Source organism: Protomyctophum bolini, assembly GCF_963924005.1.
Source record: "Protomyctophum bolini genome assembly, chromosome: 17".
Taxonomy (NCBI): domain Eukaryota; kingdom Metazoa; phylum Chordata; class Actinopteri; order Myctophiformes; family Myctophidae; genus Protomyctophum; species Protomyctophum bolini.
The window spans coordinates 33,206,968-33,223,510 of NC_137878.1; the positions used below are offsets into that span (position 1 = coordinate 33,206,968).

Here is a 16,543-nt window from a genome sequence, read left to right on the forward strand (position 1 = left end):
TCTGTGGTGAAGGAAAGACCTGGTCAACATGTATGCATAATGCCAGTGGCCGGAAAAAGTACTGACATGTTTTCCATAAAGATGGAGTGCTGTGGTTTTTGAATTTTTTCCAATTTTCCATGCATTTATATGAGGTGACAGTACTTCATTAGACCCTTGTTGTTATGTGCAATGATGTCTTCCCTTATTTAGGGTTTCTTCCTGGAGGATGAAACCTTGACAGTCAAATGAAAAAGATGCTTTGAACATTCTGCATAATGAGTACTTTCTACGTTTGGTACTTTCAGTACATGTTGATGCCAATAGAGGGTATGTCTGTGACATGACGTCATGGACGTCATCATCATATCCGGAAGTTACGCGGGAGGGAACGCCTATGAGTCCAAACGGAAAAAGTCCTATCTGATTGCATTAAACAACATTAATCAATGTTAAACTCACTTTGCCACTCAATTTGCAACTCACTTTATGCATGTGCATACTATACGTTTGTAGTATAGATGGTACATTTTGAATTCCTGACTTTTACAACAAAGTATAGGCTACTTCTACACTGCAGTATTGATACTTTTATTTAAGTATGCGAGTACCTTTTCCACCACTGCACATATTTGCACACACTATGTTCCAAACATAGCATCCAGTTGACATGACAAATGTAAAGCCATCAACACAGCATATTGCAGCAGGAAGCTATGGAAGCATCCATGATTTATCGCCCCGCCACTCCACTGCAGCGGCCCGTGTTTCCAAGGTGTGTTGACGTGTAATCACATGATGATATATCGCGTCGGCAGGAATATCATTATGCACTGGCTGGACCCATCAGTGGTGGTCAGCAAACCAGTCCTGGAAAAAGTACTCAAATCTTTTACTTGAGTAAAAGTGTCAATACCACCATGTAGAAATACGTTGTTACAGGTAAAAGACCGGAATTGCGGTCGCGCATCATCATACCAAAACCATGACCAAAACACAGAAGTTGACTTGCCTCAAAGTATAGCCTATACCCGCTGATATATTATTATATCACAACATTATGTTATATCATTGACCTAAATGGCATATATCAACAAGGGTAGGATGATTAATAAAAAGGTTAGTCCTATGTCTTTTTCAGAAATGACTTTTGTACAAAACTTTAGTTACACATGCAGAGTTACGCATTACTTTACCCGCATGGGTTACATCGTCTTCTGATACTTGAATGTTTTGACATGAAATAATAATCCCGTACCGTTTAGTGTTTTCACTGTTTTGTTTCATTAGCACGAGCGTGACAAAAGAGGCTACAGCTTGTTGTTGTTACGATGCTGCAGCTGCTCTCTGAACATACGTGTAAAGATACCAAGTATTCGACAGTGATGTCACTATTATGCTATGCAACCACCATAAACCACAGTCAGTGACGCGTCGCTGACGAATCCTTGGTATCCATTCGACCGATAACTTTTCACTGCTGCATGGTGACGCAAGGTTATATTCACGGTCGGGATTACTTGGGATTCCCTTCTCGCGGACCGTAGCCTATTTGTATTTTTCGCTCCACTACATTTCAAATACAGATATTGTATGTTTGACTCCACTACATTTCTAGGGAAGGAAAAATAATGAACCACTTTAGCTGTCTACTGTTAGGCCTACTTCAAATATTGTGAAAATAGCCGATCGACGGTAAGGTAATAAAATCAAGCATGTCAGGCCAAAACCTCATTCCCGGCCTTGAATGGGATAAAAATGCTTCTGCGCCCAGCGTGAGCCGGGGACATAGCGACACCTGCTGGGCCATCAATTAGAACTGCATGCTGATGATGACTTCCTATTTAGCCCATAGAGTTATAATGGACACCAAAATGTGGTGTCCAAAATGCGGAAGTGCTCAATGTTAAATGTTGTCCATGCTGCATCAAGCAACATGAATATCAGTGCTGTCCTCTCTGTTGGACTGAACAGAGAGACCTTTGACTGGGCCAACGGGGCTATGAGGCGGAAACCCTGTATGTATGTCCAAAAATTGTGACCTTTCAGGAAATGGAGGGGAGAAAAAAAAGAACCTGCATATTCTGATGGATCCATATAGTTATTGTTAATACTTGAAATTGTTTCCATATTCATTAAACCCAAAAGGACACAAAGATTTGTTTTTAATGAAAAAATAAAATAGCATACATATCCGATCCGATCACCATGTGTGACGTGCTGTGAGCTTATAGAGAATATAATTTTGCTACTTTTGTGTGACACTATAGTACGACGAAGTAGGGTATTATATTTCAAAAGAAAAACATGATGTTTGTATTTTTAGTGGTGCCCACACCCACACCCACCAGTTAATCAAGTATAGTACTTTTAGAGTTAACATTACTGAAAACCAGGTAGCCTATACTTGATTAACTGGTGGGTGTGGGCACTGGGCACTAGTACACACCGTAGAGTGTATCGGCGGAAGTAGCAGGATTTTGGCGGAAGTACCACTCAAGGAAAGGACGTTGACTATTTACAAATCTGCTTACATTCTCCGTGAATGAAACAAGTGTTGGGATTGGTCGAAAAATATCGTAATTGGGGTGGTTGTATTTGGTCTCCCTGCTCTTCTATTGAAAGGTGAGACAGTTTGTCTCAACTAGACCAAGGATCTGACACGAATCCCTTGAGCAAGCAGGTTAGCAATGGTAAAGAATAATCATCACTTGCTCAGGGTTCAAGTCCGGCGCAGGAGAGTAAAGACTAAAGTTACGTATTATTTACTATAGTTAAACAAGTATAATTTGACTGGGCTACTTTCACTTGTACTTGAGTAATATTTGACCAGTAATATTTATACATTCACTCAAGTACTGGGGTTGAGAAGACCCTACTGGAGAAACCACACTCCATTCTGGATCCGACAGCAAACAGAGTGAAAGGCGTTATGGGCTCGGGGCCTATCTATCTGTGTCACAACACGGCCATTATGCTCCCAAATTGCCAGGGTCAACAAAGCTTAATTTTAACTTGATTCACGTCACGTCAAACTGTAGCGGGATTTCAGCTGCACTTGCTGTGTGCCAGAATTATCACAACACTGATGGTAGGGTTGGGTATCGAAATTAGGTTTTTTAGGAACAAAATCCAAATTGCCAGGTACCACCGGGTATTCGAGTGTGCAGCATTTTACAATTATTGAAGTGGACAAAAAGCTTTCCATCGGGTTGTTATGGAATAAAAAGAATAAGAGGTTATTATTCAGCAAAGTTGACAATTATTGATGTAACATTAGACAATTGTGTTTGGTTAATTTTCAGGGAAAAAGGTTTCAGCTTTGTTGATAGTATTTGCTTCAGTTATCGCTAGAATGAATGACAAAATGTTTTGTTATCTAAATATTTTATCTCTTTTTTACCATTATGAAACTGAAATGAGGAATCAATATTCCTGATAGAACCTTTAACACCGTAAAATCTGCAGTGAGTAATTCACCCTCATTTATAGACCTATAAAGGTCCCTGTAAAGGACCCCTGGGGTTCCTCATTCCTCATGTTGAGAACCACTGTTCAAAGGTTAGTGGTAGCGCACGCACGTACGCACGTACGCACGTATGCACACACACACACACACACACACACACACACACACACACACACACACACAATGTGTCAATCAATGATGTCACATGGTATGCATCAATGATGTCACTGGTATGCAAGTTCCTGAACTGTCCACAGCTCACCAATGAGACGCAGAGTGAGTAGACGGGAATGGTGTCATTTATGATGAACATTATCTATGAAGAAATCTATAATCTATAAGATTGAAAATGGGTGAAGTGCTCCTTTAACGAATTGCACTGGGATGATGTTATTATGTTTGTTGACATGGGCAGAACACACTGATTACATTAAGATGAGTCAACATGGTCCTGAAGGTGTGCGTGTGTGTGTGTGTGTGTGTGTGTGTGTGTGTGTGTGTGTGTGTGTGTGTGTGTGTGTGTGTGTGTGTGTGTGTGTGTGTGTGTGTGTGTGTGTGTGTGTGTGTGCGTGTGTGTGTGTGTGTGTGTGTATGTGTCATCTTAGAGGTTTCATAGGGTCAACATTCCACTGACAACATAACAACACTATCCAAGAACAACAACAATGAGCAGCATTCTTATACTTCATACTACAATACCCTTGATGCATTGTACTTCATACTACAATACCCTTGATGCATTGTACTTCATACTACAATACCCTTGATGCATTGTACTTCATACTACAATACCCTTGATGCATTGTACTTCATACTGCAATAGAGCGTCGCAGTCCCTCCCCCTTTCAGAACAACGAGTGGCCCAGGAAATGAATCTCAATGCATTTTCCTCATAGACTTTTCAGAAAGTATTTATTTAAAGACGTTTACGCCGCGGACAAAGCCAATTCTTGTCGTGACCAATCATGACAACAAACACAATTTTTCGGGCCAAACAAAGAATTAGAAAGTAGAAAACAATGGCAGGTTACAACACTTTTTTGTTGTTTTTCTTCTTTGTAATTATTTGTTTGGTCCAAAATATTGTGTGTGTTGTCATGATTTGTCACGACAAGAGTTCGTACGACGCTTAAAAGGTCTTTAAATAAATACGTTCTGAAAAGTCTATGAGGAAATTGCATTGAGATTAATTTCCTGGGCCACTCCTGTTCTGAAAGTGGGAGGGACTGTGACGCTCTATAGCCTACCCATGATGAATTGTTACTTCACCATACTACAATAACCATGATGCATTGTACTTCATACCACAATGCTCATTACGACATACTACAATGCCCGTGCATGCATGGTTACTTCATATTACAATATCCATGGTGCATTATAGGGCCACAGACCAAGCCCCCAGAGCAGCTGGGAAACCGTGAAGCCGTCCCACCCTACTGGCCAAAGATGGAACTGCAGGCGGGCGAAGTCCATGCATGAGCAAAAGAGCGCGCAGCTGGGGTTTAACATAGAGCGCTCATTCATTAATCGATTCAGGCATGTTCAGGGGGGTTAGCACAACAAATCAAGAAAATGCGGCAGTAGAACTTTCTTAACCTGACACTGCAGCACTGTGTATGCCTTGACCCCGCCTCTAGCTGCCGCTGATTGGCCAGGCCGTTTGGTGGCGGGAGGTCTGAGAGTTCCCATGCAGGTGGGAGCAGGAGGGGGGGAACCCAGTGTACTCTCTGCTGCCCCATCTGGCGCAGTCAGGTTAGAACTTTCTTCCGGGTGCTTCAAACGCCACTGAGCAATAATATAAATATCATCTACTGTATTTGATCCAGCGGGGACAATTCAGTGTTAAGCATCATTCTTGCGTCCAAGTGGTCAGACTTGATTGAGTTAAGTGTCTTGCTCAGGGACACCTATTGCCAGGGCTGGGACTCCAACCTGAGACCTTCTATTTCCCATGGGTGGCCTCTCTACCATTCATTCTATATGGTCATTAATTTAGCTCTGAGGGTGCCGAACCGTATGTGGTTCCATTTTGGACACTCTCAGAGTTACAGACCTGTATGGGTCCATTTGGGACCCCTGGTCCCAGGACCCCAGGTTGACAACCAATGCTTTATGCTAAGCAGAGTGATAAATGAGAATAAAGTGATATTGCATGCAGCCATACTCCAGGAATGTTAATACAGCAAACAAATGTACTTAGAAATGTGTACTTTTGTTAGTAGCCTACATAGTAATAAGTGTTTTAAATCTGTACTCTTGAATACTTGAAGAGCAAGTGTAAGCTACTTTAACTCAAGTACAAATTTGACAGAGCCATTTTCAACTATAATAAATATAGGCTATATATTTGACCAGGGATTGACCAATATTATTGGGTCAAGGCTACTTCATCCACCACTGCCACCAGTGATTTGAACACACAAACATCACTTAAAAGCTCAATCACTTCTTGTTGCTACAAAGAAGTGGATCTCCCATCCAGGAGCTGTCTGTCCTCAAATGCCCTCTCACCCAGCAACTGTCCTCATTACATCCACCGAAGAAGAAGGACAAGAGATCTCTCATACTCCAGCTGCCCATTGGCTGTCATTACAATATGACAGTATGTCATTTACATTTCAATCACAATGTGCCCCTGCATCAAGTAAATTATTATTGTTATGTTATCATTTTTAGGCTATTGTTCATTATTATTATTATACTGTTGGTGTTTTATAGGTGGAGTCAGAAATTGTCTATACACTGATGCATGCTCCACATCGCAGCATCCTCGATTGCACTATGACTATAGGCAATTAAAAATTACATGATATCTAATTTATTTATTTATTGAGTCGCACTTGATCGAATAGGACTATAAGGAAGGGTGGGGAAGGGGTGTGTATAGGCTATTCTTTTGTGTATCTGCTTTTCCCATTGGGGAAATAATATGGCCACAAATAATAACCTGATCTAATAAACCACTGACCTACCACCGTACATATATAGGCTATACTGTACGGCCAAGTCAAATCAAGTCACAATTAAAAGCTCGGCGAGTCGGCGGTATAAGGCTACATGTCATTTGATCATCACCATCATGGTTTCATGGCTAATTTGATCCTGCGGTCGGATGGAAAAAATATACGCCCCAAAAAACAGGCACTTTCGCTCATGCAATGATGTCACCTTGAATGAATCCCTTGCAGGCTAGGCAGACCATATCGTCACGTTTCCGAGCATCGCGGCTCGCATATTGTAGCGTTAATGTCATTCATAATAACGTTGCACGCACTGAACAGTCCCAAGGAACCATAATCTCAATTTAGGCTATAGCCTATAACCTATTATAACGACATGGGGAAAACACGACGACTGACAGAAATAACACATTTATGGGCGGCATTAAAAGAAAAAGAAAAAAGAAAAACGCTATTTATGGATGAACATGAATGTGCACGGCTAGTGGCTGGGGGGGGGGGGGGGGTCTTATTATGGATCGCATTCTAAGCAACAATAACGCACGCACATTGTACACATTTGACTGACCGACAGCACACACATGGCCAGTCAGCACAGTGTGTATAGTCCAACCAGGCGCCCGCTGCCTATCCGATCTGATCCGAGACGGAACGGACTGAGTCGGACCCGTTATTCGTTCAATTGTGACCTGAGCATGAATGAAAGCCAGCCGGGGTCCAGTCCAGAATATAGATACGAGAAGAACAGTTAGACCAATAGGCTATACAGTAGCCTATACACTTGTAGATCGCCTCGACATCTGCTGCTCTGCTCAGGGCTTAGTTATAGGCAGCTATAGGCTATAATCTAGAACCAAATGTATTAAATTATAGGCACGCTACCTTGTTTCACCGTTATTTCAGATAGCCTACGCGCAGAATGCCAGCAGCAGTCAAACGTCCCGAAACGAAAGCAAACATCATCTCTGTACACCCAGTGAACAGCCGAATGCAATAGCCTATAGGCCAGCCCAAATAATCAGAAAAGTATTAAACTGTTCATGTTATTTTCAACAATTGCACATGCCACTTTTGTTAACATGAAACAATAAGGATTATAGGCTGTGTGAATCCAGGTTATTACCCGCGACATAGGCTAATATAGCCCACAGAAACAGATATTTACTCTATCAGAACAGTAGCAGCCTATAGGCCAGCCCAAATCATAAAGGTTCACATTATTTTCAACAATAACACGGCGCTGACATTGTGTGCATTAAACTCGGAATGAATTCCGGACCGTTCTTATCGGCGACATATCTATAGGCTATACACAGAAGCAGAGCTTTATTGTATATAATTAAGTGACGATGTCAGCATTATATAATTTAGAATAAACCTCTGCTTCTCAAAATATGAAATATAAAAACGCTGCCTTACCAGTCGACATACCGTGCAGGGCCTATATAGGTAGCGGTAGCTGTGTTGCCTGGTGCTGTTCTGAGGTGATATATGCCGTTAAAAGCCGTCAGTTGGTCCCAGTGATGCTCTCTCCTCCTCATCTCCTCCTCCGTGTTAAAGTTGATGCTGCAGTTTCACGCCACGCAAAACAGCTCTGCGTGCGTGGTGTGGTGTCGACCCACGCACCACCAGCAATACACAGACCACGCGCACACACAGCTGGGGTGGATGTATGGAGGATGTAGCCTATGTGGAGCGGATAGAGAGCCATGCATGCACACACACAGCTGGCTCCCATCCACGCATATAGCCTACATTGAGCAGCGCGCTGGCTGGGTGCTCGTTGCTTGCTCGCTTGGCACTGACCACCAATCCCACCCTGATACCCCGCCCCCTAACAGCCACTATAAGTGCGGTGTGGCATTGAGAAAGAAAAACAAAATAGCCCTAGGCTATTCCAGTTCTCAGGGGTGAAAATTAGCTATACCTATATTGTTGTTGAAGTGTTAAATATAGCTATACCGTATGTTGTGATATAGAGTGTTTGTTCAGGGTCTCCCCATGCATCTCTCTAGAGTCTCTATAGCCAGCTATATATAAAGTGCGGAGCGCAGATCCCTGCCAGGCAGGGTTGCCTACCCAGGGCTGTACTGTACAGCCTGTATACTACGTGTTGCTTCCTGGACGATTTGAAACATAATATTCCTTGACCTTGACTGACCTATTGGGAATGTGCTTGCAAAGTTTCACTGCAATCGTATGGGCTATACATATATTTGTGCAATTCTGTGCAAAACAGACCACTCCTGCAAAATTTGGAAGGCAATTGTAGCCCATCGCAATGGAATAGTATAGGAATGCACTCTGTCCAGCTGCCAACTTGCGCTCACCACTGCTGGTACGACTGCTGCTCTGAGTCCTAAAGCTCTCTGCTGCTGTCTGGGTACGACTGCTGCGCTGAGTCCCTATAGGTCTCTGTCTGGGTACCACTGCTACTCTGGCCCCTTTTCCACCGGTTGGGAAACGGTTCAGTTCAGAATCAGTTTTTAGTCCATGAAGAGCCAGATGTTAATTATGAATTGAGTGGGCAATACCATACATTAAACTGTTTATCAATGTAAGTAAATTAATATATGATAACTCTTTTCCTTAGGATAAGGGTAGCTTTTTAATATTTAATATGTGTTTTGCAAAAGTCCACCTGTTGGTGGCGCTATAACAGGCCAATGTGAAAAGGGTGGGATATATTCCTCAGCCTAGTAGGAAAGTCTGTGAAAGATTGCACGTAAATTGCATACTGCATTCTGATTTGAGGCTTTTTGTTCAAAACAGGCCAATCCTGCATCTTTGCAAGCCAATGTTAGCCAATTATAGATGGAATATGAAATATCAGACATGACTATAGAGATAGTGTGTAACGATTTGTGGGCTATAACAGGCCGTTCTGGAAAATTGGTTCATCGTTGGCATCCAGGGAGTGTGTGTGCAAAATTTGGCATCGACCGTGTTAACGGTGCCAGAGATTAGCTGGTAACAGACGGACGGGGACACACACACACACACACACACACACACACACACACACACACACACACACACACACACACATACACACACACAGTCACACACACACACACACACACACACACACACACACACACACACACACACACACACACACACACACACACGGACTCACAGTCTCACAGTCTCACACGGACGGAGTGCAAAACATACTCTATAGTCTCTCCCCGCATGCCTTCGGCCTGGTGGAGACAATAAGGGTCAAAGTCTATAGGCTATATGAGTAATAGCTATAGGCCTATATTTAACCCTATAGAACACTAAACACGGGTTCACCCGGACCATTATATTTTTGTAATTTTCATAATGTTGCTGAGGTGGGTGGGTCTTTCAGTATTTTCATGATGCTCAGTGACATCATAGAAGGTGTGTTTCCCTGCACATTTTCTACAGGCTATAGTGTTCGGGTGAATTTCACCCCCTGTTTAGCGATGGAGTGATAGAGAAAAACCATACACCCACAATGGGCTTTTTATTATTTCATTTCATTTCATTTCATTTCATATACTTGATATCTGTATTTTGATGATTTTTTTAATGGAATATTTTACGTTGGGTAAAATATGCCTGTGTTTAGTGATTTAAGGGTTAAAAAAGTGTTTAATAGCAAATCCTTTACCAATTGGTGCAACAGTCGCTTAGCTGTTCACAGACTGACAGACCGATGGGGAAACAGATTTACAGGAGCAAAATATACCATTATTGTATTAAGGAGAGAGAACTCAAACAGGACACAGGATAATAAAAAATAAAATAAAAGAACGTGAAGAAAATTAATTAATTGGAGCCTCTCTTTCCTGATGTGAAACCACCTGAAATGTGTGGGGTTTTTTTTGTTAAGGGTGTTTAGTTATGATGACCATAAAATAACTGAAGCTACATTAATGCAGCACTTTACTTTGCTGGTTTGGAGTTCAATTAAAACTCTAAAGTATTCAACCAGTGTGTGGACATTCTATTCAAAGTTTTCAAATGTTTAGCTATAGGCATACAGTGTTGTGTACTTGAACCATTCACTATTTAAAAGATGGTATTTCAGGCAAATATTGAAGTTATTAAATATAATGTATAGAAGCCTATCCATCATTGCCGTAGGAAAAAAAAGAAAAAACAATCCTTGCTACCCATCCTTCCCACAAAATAATTAATACAATAAAATAAATTCCTTGCTACCCATCCTTCCCACGAAAATAAAAAATAAAATAAAATAAATTCCCTACCTACTCAGCCCAAAAATGACAGCCAATCGGAAACCATTTTTTTTGTGTACAGTAACTATAACAATAAATGTGTAGTTGCACCACTCAGTTCACACGGGTGTGATTTTTGTACCAATTCCCACTTCCCACTGTTTTTCGTTGATATATCAGATGTTTTAAAAATGTATAACCTCCAAAAATGTGCTTCTCAGTATTAAGTCGATGATTGGTTCGACGTACAGTATGTCGCCGAAAAACCAGATTTTCATCATTTTTTTTATATACATACATTTTTCATGATAAAAAAATTAGAAAAAACATGAAAAAACCGACATAGCCTTATTATCACTCCATTCAACCACCTCATTTACTTTACTAATAGATAGATATACCAGTTGACCAAAACCCTTATTCATTGCAGCCAGCAACACCTTCCTGGATCTCAGCCAACTCCCTCCCCACCCTGTCAGGAAATCCCACTGAAACTGACAGACAGACACGCGTGCGTGCGGCGTGTAAATCTACACAGCTGTGAGTGTGAACCAATCACTCTGACGGACCAATGACCGACGGTCTAGATCCGGATACAGTAGGCTGGGCTTATGATTTAAAATGGATCCGCACATCGTCCGTAGCAGTGTGTTTGGGGCGTAGCTGCAATAAGGTAAGGTTTGTTTGAGAACGCATGGTTTTTGTTAGCCAACATTAACGCTGTTATTGTTACAACATTAGTGTTGTTAGGACTGTTGGTTGTTTATTGTGACTCTAAAAGGACAACAATATGAGGAATGTTTTGGTACTTTTTGAGACACAAACAAATAAACAAACTGGTAGAAAGTAAATAATTACATCTACTGAAGTACTGTGGACAATATATGGTACTTTTATATTCAATCATTTGGACACTTTACTAGTTATTTTGTAGATTTGGATTATTTAAAAAATATATCCTTTTGGATGCATTGCAATTTACCACTGGGCTATACAACCACATTTTGGCCATTTGGAAGTAGCTGATCTACAATCTCACAATGCATTGTGAGATTGTAGATCTGCTATTTTCAGCTTTATTTTTCTTTCAAACATTTGATATGGGACATTGTAATGAGCTACATTTGTTCATTTTTTAAGTGCATTTTGATGCCATACCCGTTTACTTTAGTACATAATTGTAACAAGTTGTAACTGTGGCTCAGACACATTCATAAGGCCACTTATGGGCCACTTCACCCCTTTTGCAACCAGATCTTATTTGAATGATTTTTGAGACAAACACTTTCCTGGGGTTTTAATGTGTTTTTAGATATTTTAGTATTTCAAAGTGTCCATGGACTACATGATGTCATGGACACCTTGCTCACTTCCTTCCTGAACTACAATTCCCACAATGCTTTGGTCCACTGCTCCTCCTTGTGGATAGGGGGAGGGAGTGAGCCCAGTGTCCATGACATCATGGACTCTTTGAAATACTAAAATATCTAAATGCATAAAAACCCCAGGAAAGTGTTTTTTGTCTCCCAAACATCATTAAAATAAGATCTGGTGGCAAAAGAGAAATGCAAGTATTTCCTAAAGATGTATTTTCTACAATGTATAAAATCTGAATAAAGAGTAATGTTGGCATATGTTTGTGTCTTACAGGTTGATCATGTGACCTTGGATGCAGTCATCAGGAGATGGCTGGTATTGGTAATAGAGTGTCTACTCGGCTGGGCTGAAACTTATAACGGTGTCAACGAACGCTCCCTGAGATTACGAGGCGTACGGTGCTCGGGACGTATTGTGCCATACAACCTACACGGCTCTATTAATACCGGCTATCTTCAACCGAGCGACGGAAGGCCCACCACGGTACGTAATACGAAGTTTCCTTTTTAGCTTTTAGGCTTCATAAAATAAATGGTTGCACAAGGCAGATTATAGCCCTAGAATGTGTGTAATAATGGTGACAGCCCTGTGACAGTGACTGTTATGACTTCCAAAATGTCATCCTGTAGTGTAGGCCGACAACTAATTTTCTTTTCCCCTGCCATTTCAGAAAGTGAAGCTGACTGGAGGTGTGAACTCTATGCTGTTGCCACTGCTGGGTGAACTCTATGCTGTTGCCACTGCTGGCTGCTGTTGGCAGTGAAGGTTAGTTAACCGTCTGATTCCTGCTGCTTGTTTAAGTGGGCTACATGCTACCATACCATAGGTTGTCTTTCGCGCCATGTATAATTTCACTTTGTGTGTATAATGTATCAAACCAGTGAAGTATCAGCAAGAGCTTGTGACTAAATAATAACATTGGAACACAGATTATTATATTAATAATATTGGCTCACAGTTGTTTTGGTCCATAAAAGTAACCGTTTTGGATGTACAAGGTTTCTACCCAACCTTCATCTTTTCTCTCTTCTTCGCTTTAATAAAGTTGTTTGTTTTTGTGGTCTCAGAGTTTTTAATCGCATTTTGCTTTATTGTATTGTTTCTTTCTTGCCTAATTATGACACTAGTTCTTCACTAGTGTATGTGTGACTTGGGTCGTGTCTCGCGTACAGTTTCTCATTTGGAGCTGTTTAATGTAATTTACCAGTAAAGCGTCATCACGTTAGTTCACATCAGATATGAACACAGGCCTGGTATGTGATGTGCATTTATGTGTTTTTTAAAGGTGATATTTCACAGCAATTGCGGATAGCTCGTCATTCACGTCTGTTGGCATTGCGCCATACGAATTGTGTTTATTGCTCTTCATGTTGTGTACTAATGTTCATAATATTTCTGACAAATACTGGGGCGCAAAGAATGCTGCTACCTCGTATAATTTATGTCAATCGTCCACAAATGGCATAAATTGTACAGTCTTGCCCCATGTGTCCTACATGGGACAACTAGATAGAAAAATACTTGCGCCACGAAAACCTAAAGGCCAACTGCTTGGGCAGAGACCAAGAAAATCTATTTTGTTCATGTTCATAAAGCGCTCCAAGTGCTTGAAGTGAAAAGTGCAGCAGCAAACATCTAGGTCATAAGACCATTGTCGGTGCTATATTATCAGATCTAATTTGTGAGTAAAGCTTCATTACGTAAGCCCACATCATCTATGAACACAGGCCCGGTATGTGATGTGTGTTTATGTCTTGTCTCATTTCACATTTGTGAGTAAGGCTTCATCATGTCATCCCACATCACATAATGAACAATAGGGTTAGGGTAGGGCTAGGTATGTGATGTTGGTTGATGTGATGTATGTCTTATAATGTGCAAGCTTCATTGCGTCGGTTAACATCACATTATGTGGTGTGTATTGATGTGATTTATTTATGCTGCCATTTGCAGCTAAAACTTCATCCATGCCAGTCAGTAGGCGAGGCATTGACGATGGGCCTATGACCCAAACGTTTTCTGCTGCACGTTTCACTTTTAGCACTTTTCAGCACTTTATGAGTATGACCAAATAAGATATTCTTAGTTTATGTCTGAGGAGTCTTTATACAATTGAAAACCAGAAGACTCACTCCACAAATACCTTAAAGACATGATCATGGCTATCATTTATAGTCATTATTCAAATTGGCTATCTTTTTTTTTATTATCTTGCCGCAGGAGGTCGGCAAGAGTACGTTTAAAACATATTTTGGACCTGTAAATTATAAAACAAACTAAGGCACTGGTGTGGTACTCCTGGTTTACCAGAATGGGGTTCAACTCCCTGCGGTGCCCTCAATTTGTATTTATTTTACATGGTTCATTTTCTGCCTTTTCATAGATGATAACCCCCAGATTCTTTACTGTTTGTACTCCCTACAGTTGGGTCACAAGTCTATTTAGGGACCAAGCCCAAAGGGACTCTTGGTCCCTTATTTTTCTCTTCTCCTAACACCAAAAATTTCAGTTCTGGCTGAACTGTGCTGTCGGGTTTTCGTGAAACTTGGCAATATGGTAGCCCTCTACCCTTTTTTTTTGGTGGGGGGATTCCAATCATTTGAAAATGACTATTGGCCCTGATTTCCAATCACACCATCTGATCAGGACAACCTAGAGGGCAATGCCAAACGGCGAGGACGCAAAGCCCACAACCATTGGCCAATGGGTGGCGCTATAGCACTCAACTGAAAATTCAAACTTTAAACGGGCATAGCTCATGAACCGCTTGACCGTGAGCAATAAAACGTTGATACCCATGTGTAGGAATGGAGCTCGATACCCAAAAAAATCCGATAAGCTTATTGAGTACCCGTTATCAATAAGCTTTGGGCTTGTTGAGCATGGTGGCCCGTTCATGTTTAAATAATCAACAGGTGAATCAATAAATGCCAACCAGCACTATCCGGGTAAACACAATTACGCTTTTAAAGTGGCAGAACATATATTAACCTCTTAACAGTTTAATATTTTATTGGTATAAAGGTCAATTGCCCTAGTATAAGATACTGGTTCTGTTCAGATTGTCTCCTGTCTTTCCACAAAATAATAGAAATTGCTCGAAGCCTGATCGTTATCGATAGAAATGAACGTGCTCCATCCCTACCCATGTGTCTCCTCTTGCCTCACTTTCGTATTCTGACTTTTGTATCTCTCTCCTCCTGGGATCTTTGCTCAAAATGCCTAAACATTTCTATATGAAAATTAAGTAAAAGACTGAGTTTACTACAAACTGTAGTCCTGTCTGAACCTGGAAGGACCACAGACAAGGGTTTTACATGTATAACAATCTTTATTAAAGTAAATACTCAGTGGGTTATAGAATAACACTAGAATGAGGCAAAACGGTAAACTACGACAAGACATTTCATATATGCAAAGCAATTAAACTCCCATCACATAATAAAGCCTTTCTCTATAAAATACTAGCCTCTATTACGTGTACACGATATACAACGGTGTTTGGTTGGGCAAATAACTCGCCCTGGTGGCGTGACCATGCCGAGGGCTTTGGTGGAGGCCAGGGGTTCTCTTCTCACCCTTTTTACTTTGTCGGGGGACCTTGTCATAGAGGTTTCTAATCTAGTCTTGACTGTGCAGAGTGTGTCACCCCCGAGGACGGATGCCGGGAGACGGTGCCCGGGACTTAAACGCCCTGCCTCCTATTGTAACTTTTGATATTCAGGACTAAACATTTTTGTAAACTATGAACACACTGTTCTGTTAAGATTGTAGGGATCGATGAGTTCTTTGAGATATTGTGTTGCCTGACCATTGTGTGCTTTATAGGTGAGGTCGAGAGGATTTTGAACTGTATTTAACCGGGAGCCAGTGTAGAGAGGCCAGTGATGGTTCTGATCACATGGTTCTCGGACCCCTAGTGGTTCCTCGTTACTACAGAGGAGTTCCAAATCTTTGATTGCAACTTTTTTCATTGAATATTCATTCATTCGTTGATATCGTTAATGTAATAAATCCAATTTTCATTCATGAATTTACTACCCTTTTATTAACCCTAGAATCACTATTCTGAGGGGAACATTGGCAAAAAAATCTGATCTACAAGCTCATGATTTAAGAGAATTGGAAAAAGCTTTCATGACGATGCCAGGCCCAGGAAATTAATCCCAATGCATTTTTCCCATAGACATTTCAAAGTATTTATTTAAAGACCCAAGTGTCGTACAAAGCAGAGTGGTGACGAATCATGCCAACAAACACTATCTTGGACCAAACAAAGAAGCAAAACAACTGTTGTACCTGCCGTTTTTTTTCTAATTCTTTGTTTGGCCCAAAACATTGTGCCGTCATGATTTGTCACAACTCCAGTTGGCTTTGTCCGCGGCGTAAACGTCTTTAAATGCCGGTAAATACATTCTGAAAAGTCTGAGGAAAATGAACAGGGATTTCTTTTCCGGGTCTCTCGAGGGGGCGGAACTGCGACGCTCTATAGTATGCCGTGGTGCAACCCAACAGAGTTGCAGCACTTACTTCACACGGGT

At 41.1% G+C, this 16,543-nt stretch overlaps 1 protein-coding gene across 1 annotated transcript in view; it reads right to left on the reverse strand.

Moving 5' to 3' along the window:
- The window catches only part of hivep3a (HIVEP zinc finger 3a), a 44,623-nt gene extending 36,486 nt beyond the window's left edge, over positions 1–8,137 (reverse strand). Inside the window, exon 1 of the mRNA XM_080787226.1 lies at positions 7,831–8,137. The gene's annotated coding sequence lies outside the window, so the exon portion shown is untranslated. The remainder of the gene's footprint in view (positions 1–7,830) is intronic.
- Between the last annotated feature and the right edge of the window lie 8,406 nt (positions 8,138–16,543).